The sequence below is a fragment of the Capsicum annuum genome, chromosome 7, assembly GCF_002878395.1.
Source record: "Capsicum annuum cultivar UCD-10X-F1 chromosome 7, UCD10Xv1.1, whole genome shotgun sequence".
Taxonomy (NCBI): Eukaryota; Viridiplantae; Streptophyta; class Magnoliopsida; order Solanales; family Solanaceae; genus Capsicum; species Capsicum annuum.
The window spans coordinates 164,093,943-164,102,437 of NC_061117.1; positions in this window are offsets into that span (position 1 = coordinate 164,093,943).

Consider the following 8,495-nt stretch of genomic DNA (forward strand, 5'->3'; position numbering starts at 1 on the left):
AGTAATTATACTATTATAGAACAAGAGTTGTTAGTGGTGGTGTATGCTTTTGAAAAGTTTTGGGCCTATTTATTAGGCACGAGAGTGGTTGTGCACACGGAAAACACTGCTTTTAGATATCTCATGGCCAAGAAAAAGGCAAAACCTCAGTTGATTAGGTGGATATTTCTCTTGCAAGAGTTTGATTTTGAAGTAAAGGATCTCAAGGGGTCTGAAAATCAAGTGGCCGACCACCTTTCCCACCTTGAATCCAATCATGAAAAGTTGGGTGAGATTGATATTAATGACACCTTCCCGGATGAGCTAATAATATCACTTTCAGGAAGTGTTGTACTGTGGTATACGGATTATGCTAACTATATTGTGAGCGGTGTGCTTCTCGATGAGCTCAATCAGTATCAAAAGAAGCACTTCCTATTTGATATGAAAAAGTATTTTTCGGATGAACCATTTTTGTTTAGGGAGTGTGCAGATGGTGTGATCTATCGGTGTGTCATAGATGCGGAAATAGAGATATTTTTTAGGCTTGTCACTCTTCTTCATTCAATAGTCATCATGGTGGGATTCGAACAACCGTTAAGGTTCTTCAAAGAGGATATTATTGGCCTACCCTTCAAAGAGATGCTTATGAGTTGGTCAAAACATGCCTCAATGCCAAATGTAAGGTGGTGTTTTGAGGAGGCATGAGATGCCTCTTAGCCCAATCTTGAGGTTGAACTATTCGATGTGTGGGGGATCGACTTCATGGGTCCCTTTGTGAGTTCATATGGAAATAAAGATATCTTGGTAGATATTTATTATTTCTCAAAGTGGGTGGAGGCCATTCTTTACAGAACAATGAAAGAAAGAGTGTCACTTTTTTCTTGAAGAAGTACATTTTTACAAGGTTTGGGACTCCAACGGCAATTATTAGTGATGGCGGCTCTCATTTTTGTAATCGGGTCTCAAAGCTTTGATTGATAAGTATGGGGTGAAGCATAAGGTTGGTACTCCTTATCATTCCCAAACTAGTGGCCAAGTTAAAGTTTTAAATCATGAAATCAAGTCCATCCTTGAGAAAACTATGAATATTGGTCATATGAATTAGGCGAGATAACTCGATGATGTTCTTTGGGCATATAGAACGGCCTATAAAACTCCTATTGGTACGTCTCTCCACCAATCGGTGTTTGGGAAGGCTTTTCACTTACTAGTTGAGTTGGAGCATAAGGATTTATGGACTTTGAGGAAGTTAAATATGGATTGGAAGGACACTTCAAAATCGAGGGTGAATCAACTTCATGAGTTGGAAGAGTTTCGACTCAAAGCATATGAGAGCTCCATGCTGTACAAAGAGAAGATAAAGAGGTGGCATGATGCCAAAATCTTAAAGTGAGATTTTTATGTGGGTGATGATGTCCTCCTCTTTAATTTAAGATTGAAACTCTTTGCGGGGAAGCTTAGATCGAAGTGGTTGGGCCCATTCGTGATCTCAAATGTTTATCCTAGTGGATCTATTAAGTTGAAAGATCACAAAAAGAAGAAATTCATAGTGAATGGGCAACGATTGAAGCATTATCATATGGGTGGATCCGGAGCGACTAAGGTTGAGTCATTTCGCTTCAATGATCCAAAATAATGAGTAAATGATGTCGTGCCACAACTTTAACTAAGGCATTTCTTGGGAGAAAACCCAAGGAATTATTCTTAATATTTTCTAACATTTTTAATTTACATTTTAGTTTAGTTTTGGTTGTTTCAGGTAATATCAAAAAATTTAGGTGCGAGATGGTTGGCTCAGAGACTCAAAACTAAACTTCGAACCAAGAGCTTTGTGAAAAAAATCATGTACCAGATTGTTGAAAATCTGTGCTATACCTACTTGAGTAAGCCAACCGCAGGTGCTAAGCATTTAGGACACAAGTGGCCTACATTTGGAATAAAATCGCAGCAGCTACACTGCCTTGACCTGCGTTGGATATGTCGTAGCAATCCAAATGCAGGCCAGGCACATCTGGAATGTAAGAGCTTGATTTTAGGCAAGAAAAATGAAGGTAAACTACTTGGACCTACATTGTACTTGCTGCAGTAGTCCATTTGAAGGTCAATCGCATGTTGGATGCAAGTCAGGTTGTTACATACTGTCCCGATCTGTGCTGGAACTGATTAAGCAGTCCAGCCACAGGTACAAAGCAGATGGAACGCAGGTTGAGTTAAAAAATATTGAAACTTCATAACGGGTCAGATCTTGTTGGGCTGACCCAACCCGATAAGTCCAAAATCTCTTTAAACACTAAGAAAGGCGCCAAAAGCAGTCAACACTTCAGCATTTTTCATTACTGTTCACTTCTAAAAGGTCCTTTCTCTTAACTTTAACATTCTTTCTTTCTTTAACTAGAATTGCATTAACATGAATTGAGAAGATTCTTTTGGACTTGTGCTTCATCTTTCTCCTCTCTTAAGTCAAGAAAGGTATATTCTTTCATGGTTTCACTTTAAAACTCTCTTAAAAAATGGATATAATTCTTCATACCTCATGATAATTGGTCATTTAAATTTGGATTTTCTGAGCTTATTGGGATGATTTATACCTGTTGGAATAATTATCTTGTCATTGGTGCCTTGTTTCATTTGTTTGATTAAATGATACTCGTTTAAATGAAACTAGTGCACCATGTGTTTGACAAAGTGCCCATTAAACCTTTCTTGTTTATTTTGTCTGGTGGTGGCCCAAGTATGATCATATGAGCATCTTGAATATGTTTGGAGATGATTTGGTGAGATAAGCTTGTTCTCTTGTGCTTCTATTCTTTTTCTCCAAGTTCTTAGTTAGCATGCCCACCATGTGTTTATTGAAATGACACTAAGGGAGGAATGTCTTGTATGCTTGTAATGGTCAATGTTATTTTGCTTAGGGCATAATGTGGAATTTTTTATGCATTATTTGATCCTAAAAATGAATATTTGGTAGTCATTGGTTGAGGGAGTTTGTGAAGAAATATGGCATCCATGGTTCTTGTTGGTCACTCTGCCTAACTGGGAGACATGAATGCTTTCCTTGCCCTATGATAGATTCGATGACATCATTTTAAGGGTATTGATCATTCTTGTTTCCATTGGAGGTTTTGGATGTCCTATGAACTAGTTTTGTGAAATGTGAAGAATGTGAGATAATTTAGAGCCCAAATGATTAAGTGTTGTAATGAATGAATCCTATGGGCTCTAATGATGAAGTTACCTAGCACCTATCAAACAACAATTTTCTTTTCTTATCTTTAATTTTCTTTCTTAACATAAAAAAATCCAAAAACATGTTTTACCTTTTCTCTTTTGTTTTGGTTTTGTTTTGTTTCTTTCTCATAGGTATGTCTCCAAGGAAGAAATTGCCATGATAAGCTAGGAAGGGTAATGCCCCGGATAAAGTCCAAGCCAAAGCTACCTCCGCAACGAGCAAAAAACCAGTCTCCAAAAGTACTCCAAAAATCTTGGATGTTCAAGCCACCATTAATCATACACGGGAGATTAAAAAGGAAACGAATCAAGTTAGGTTTAGGGTAGAAGGTGTGAAAGAGTTATATGATGATTAGGTAACCACTCGGAGGTTCAATCCTGAGAAGGTCTTTAGCATAAAGGGAGTTGACACCTATTTCCCTAAAATCATCGCCGAGGTTAAAAAATGAGTATGGGAACTCTTTACGGATATGACGCCTTCCTCCCACCCACTATTCTACTTTCCAAAAATTGTCTGAGAATTCTATGTTTCCTACATTTTTGACACAATGAACAAAAATATAAAATGCCAATTTTTGAACAACCGTGTCTTGAAAGTGTATTAGTTTGGGGATTGGAAGTTCCTTACACGGCCTCGAAGATAAATAAGCTCTATTTTGCTTATGACTTAGATTCCACGGTGAAGTGCAAAAAGAATATATTTAGCGGCCGTCAAAGTTTTCCGTGGCTTTCTAGGGTGATTTATAAGGGCTTTCCTCCATAGGCTAATTGTATAGGTCAAATCAAGAGGAGAGATTTTTTGGTTCAATCCAAACATTGGCTTGAATTTATTGGTAACCATCTACTCCCCTTAAGAAATGATCAAGATATCATGATTTATAGGGATATCATTGTCGGATGCATCATAGATAAAATTTCTATCAATTTGGGAGAGTTGATAGCGGAGATGATGAAGTTAAGGTCAAAGCAATCGGGCACTTTATTGCCCTTTTCGGCACTCATATCTATGCTTTACCTTAAGTTCAAAGTGTCGCTAATCTCTAAGATTGATAGATGGGTTATATGCACCGTAGTCATTGATATCATACATTATAAGGATGAGGATAACCCTACGGGCATAAAGAGAAAAGCTTTGGTTTTTGTAGACTCGGGTGCGGAAAGGTTGCTGAGCTCAGAGGGGATGGAGATCCCTCTGAATTCTACACTTAATGCTGAGACTCATCATGATTCTACCAGTACTCCTCTATCATCAAGCACCGCACCACCACCTCGGCCCACACAATTGGTACAGTCTTCTACGGTGATGTTTGCTAAGGTTACTTCCATGACTTTGGGAAACAATGATACTCTTACCCGATTGGTGGCGGACATTTCTCAGTTTATTAAGGCTGTTATAGCACCTCTATGAGCCCGCATAGCAAAGTTAAAAAAGAGAGTGGCCACACTTGAGGTGAGGGGAGATTGTAAGGGGTGGCATCTGTGAGGGCAGACCTTGATAGTTTACGGGTGGAGTTTCACTTTTTACAGCCCTCTTTTAGTCTTAATGAGGCGGAGATTGCCTTTCATCCGTAGACTTCTAGCCTAGTACTTCCATTTAATAATTTTTTCGAAGAGGGTCATGAGGACCTTAATGATGAGGATGAGGTTGATCTTATAAAGGGGCTACCAGAGGCCCGACAGGTTGAGCTCGCCTTGAAATTATCCAAGGATGATGAGCATGTACGGATGGTTGGGGGTAGTTCTATCACTCGACATGATGATGAGTCACCCTTCATAGCAGACTCAATGAGAGCAGCCTAGTCTGACGAGGTTTCTATTGAGAAGTGCAATCATTCACCGACAGGGATTCGAGCATCTAGTGTGCCACAGGGAGTCTTTACCCTTCTATACTCTCTTTTACTTTCACATTGGGGACAATGTAATGTCTTTAATGGGGGTGGGGCATTTTTATGATCCGTTTGATGGTCGGTACCTACTGTTTCACTTTATAGCGTTTGGTTGGACAGATTCTATAGACATAATCTATGTTATCACTTTGTTTTTTGTGTGTGCACGTTACGTTTTATCATGTTTATTTACTTTAGCCCTTGTGGGGCTTGTTTTGTTTTTATTATTATTATTGGCATTGCTTTGGATGGGCCCTTGTCGGGCATTTCGATAATGATATCAAATATTGTCTTTTTGTTGTTGAATTTGTGTCATGCGCTTAATATAAATGTGGTATCCGATTGTACGCATTGCTCTTGTCACCTTTTGTAAATATGTGTCTAATAAACTCCAAGGGTTTTCTTTCAAACTCTATTCTTTCCAAAGGAGCAAAATTTCATTTTCTCTTTCTTTTGATCTTTTAATTTAGCCTAGTTTAGTTTCTTTATCGAACCGAGTGATAATTCACCCATGAGGGATGACAAGGTGACATCCATAGATGAAGTATCTAGTCATTTTGGTTAACTAGGAAGAATCAAAAGTTTGAAAATACTTTCAAAATGTCATTGAAAAGAAATGGAATAATTTTGAGAAAAAACCAAAAATATAGTTTTCTTTTTGAATAAAAAGATTAAGGATTTTCTTGAGCTTTCTTTTGAGTGAGACCATTAAACTCAATTTTTAGCTCTCTCTTTATAAGGATGAGTCTTTGATTCGAAGTAACTTATGAAGCTCAAATTGCTCTAATTGGTTGGGAGACTATCTTTTTGCCCTATGAGTACAATGCCATGTATGATGAAATTTTTGAATAATTCTTGTACATATGTGTAGTATAGAACATTCCTCAAGTGTATTCAAAGCAAAATTCTAGGCAAGTTTAGTTTAGAGGATGAACCGAGGCCCTTTTTGACCCATCACATAGCTAAATTCTACCTTAACATTGTTCCCTTATTAATTTATTTGAGTCTCTTTGCCTATATTTCTTTCTTATTGTAATGATAACCATGCTAAAACACCTAAACCCTTTTGAAAATCTCTCTTTTGGCACTTAACCTGCAATATTCTAAATAATGATTAGAGGCAAAAGCCTAAGTTTAGGGGTTATGTATTTGGGAGAAGATGATCAAAGAAAAGACAAGAAAGGTATATGTAAGGTTTTCAACACATGTGCTTAAAAGACAAGAGATTCTCTTGATGATAAAGTTGAATAGCCTAGCTCATAGAACTTGAAACCAAAAAAAATTTTGAATGAGTGAAGGGATAAAAAGGATTTATAGATAGAAAATCTCTTGAAAAAGTAAAAGAAGTGAAGAAAGAAAATAGTGGCTTTGACTTGTTTGGTAAATGTTAAACAAAAAGTTAGGAAAATATGAGAAATGATTTGAAGAAGAACAAGGTGGGTAGTTTGAAATTTTGGGGGTAGAGAGGATTGAGCGATTGCATTGAAGGAGATATTTTAGTCACTTGATCCATATATATTCCTTCTCGTACCTTAAACATTCATCTTGGCCCACAAGACCTTGGTGATTCCAAACTAAGTAAGTCTACGTTAGTGGCGAAAAACAAAAAGGGCAAGCCTATGGTTCTATGCGATGTACTTGAATTTCTTTGTGAGAGTGAGTGTGAATTCTTTCTTTATTTGAGTTCCCTTAAGAATTGAAATGTCTTTTGTGTGTGGATCTAACTCTTTCATGTGAGCGGCATCGGTACTTTTGGGTAGAGGGTAACGTTTTACTATCGATTTGGGTAAATGAGTGAAGTAAGTTGTATTGTGAAGATTGGGACAATCTTTGATAATTGTTTCTTATCTTAAGATGTTTTATGATTTGGAAAGTTCATTTGATACAAACTTGCATCCTTGCTTCATAAATATGTGCTTATTGAAAAGCTTTAGTTTACTTATTTCCATGACATGTTTGGAAAGTGTTTGTAAAGCTATGCTAGCTTATTCCTTTAGTATAGCTTTCTTCTGGGTAGATTTGAGTTAAATACCCTATCTCTTTGACTTATTCTTGGTTTCTTGAGGACAAGCAATAGTTTAAGTTTGGGGGTTGATAAGTCCTTAATTTGACGACTTGCTAGCACCTTTTAAGCCTAAATTATCATGTTTTTCATTGATTTGATGGTAATTCTTACTTAATGCTCATTTATGTAGGTGAAATTTAAAAACGGAAGATGAAAAAGTCATTCAAGTCAACAAGAGGCCAAATGTGAAGGAAACGAGTCATCCACTTTGCATCCCGCTTTGCATCTGCTTTGGAGCTGTTATCCATCTGCTCCTTATCTGCTCTCCATGCGCTTTGAAACCACTCAAGCAGATCAAGAGCAAGGTGACATTTTGTAATTTTCAACAAATGTAGAGTTGGAGCTTAAAAGAGGGTTTTAGCTTATTTTTCAAGACCTGGTTTCTTTTCCCATCCAAGCTTCTATCTTTTCATCTTAGCACCCATCTTTTTATCTCAGAAGAACATTATACTAATCTTGAATAAAGAATATATGTGAGTGATTTCCAAGGAAGAATTAGTGATTTTCCATTGAAGATTTATTGAATTTCCAAGTTTGGAACTACGTTCTCTTTATTTCTCATGGATGAAGTCAATGATAACTTTGGTATATTTCTACCCTTTTTGTCTAGGAGTAGCTAATTCTAAATTTTGGGGTTATGCTTTCTTAGGTTGTGGTAGTGCATGGGTGTTAGCTATTTATCCTCCTAATTAGTTATTTGTGATGGGTGTTGCATTTATTTCATGATTTAATCAAGAATTGGGGGTTGCAAATCCCAACCACCCTTGAACACATGTCATCCTTGAAAGAGGGGATATAGGTGAGGAATAAATGCAACCAATAACTTAAATCATCTCATTTAATGACATCTCTTAGACATAAGGATGCAAATTGAGGTAATAGATGTGCAAACTTGTCACACTTGTGGGGTGCTCGAAAAAACCCATTTGTGAAATTTGGTGTTGTAATTGAAAAATTGACATCAATACATTGACATCTAGCCTACCCATGACTTTTAGCTAAAGTTGGATAAAGTGTCAAGTACCCATGCATGAACCCACACCTAGAATTGCATAACCCCAAGGTCTATTCCCAATTAAATTCGCTCTTAGCATTTTTCAATGTCAAGCTAGTGCTCTAAAATTGAAGTAGTTGTCATTATAAACACATTCAAACTAATTCCCCCATTTTATATGTATGCTTGTTTCATTCACATTACGGGTCACCATTTAGTAAACAATCAACACTCTTGAGTTTTGAATTCCATGCTTTCACTCCTTGTGGATTCGACCCCAATCTAAGTTGGGTTATTGTATTGACAACGATTGTTTACACCCATTCAAGAGTGTAATTTG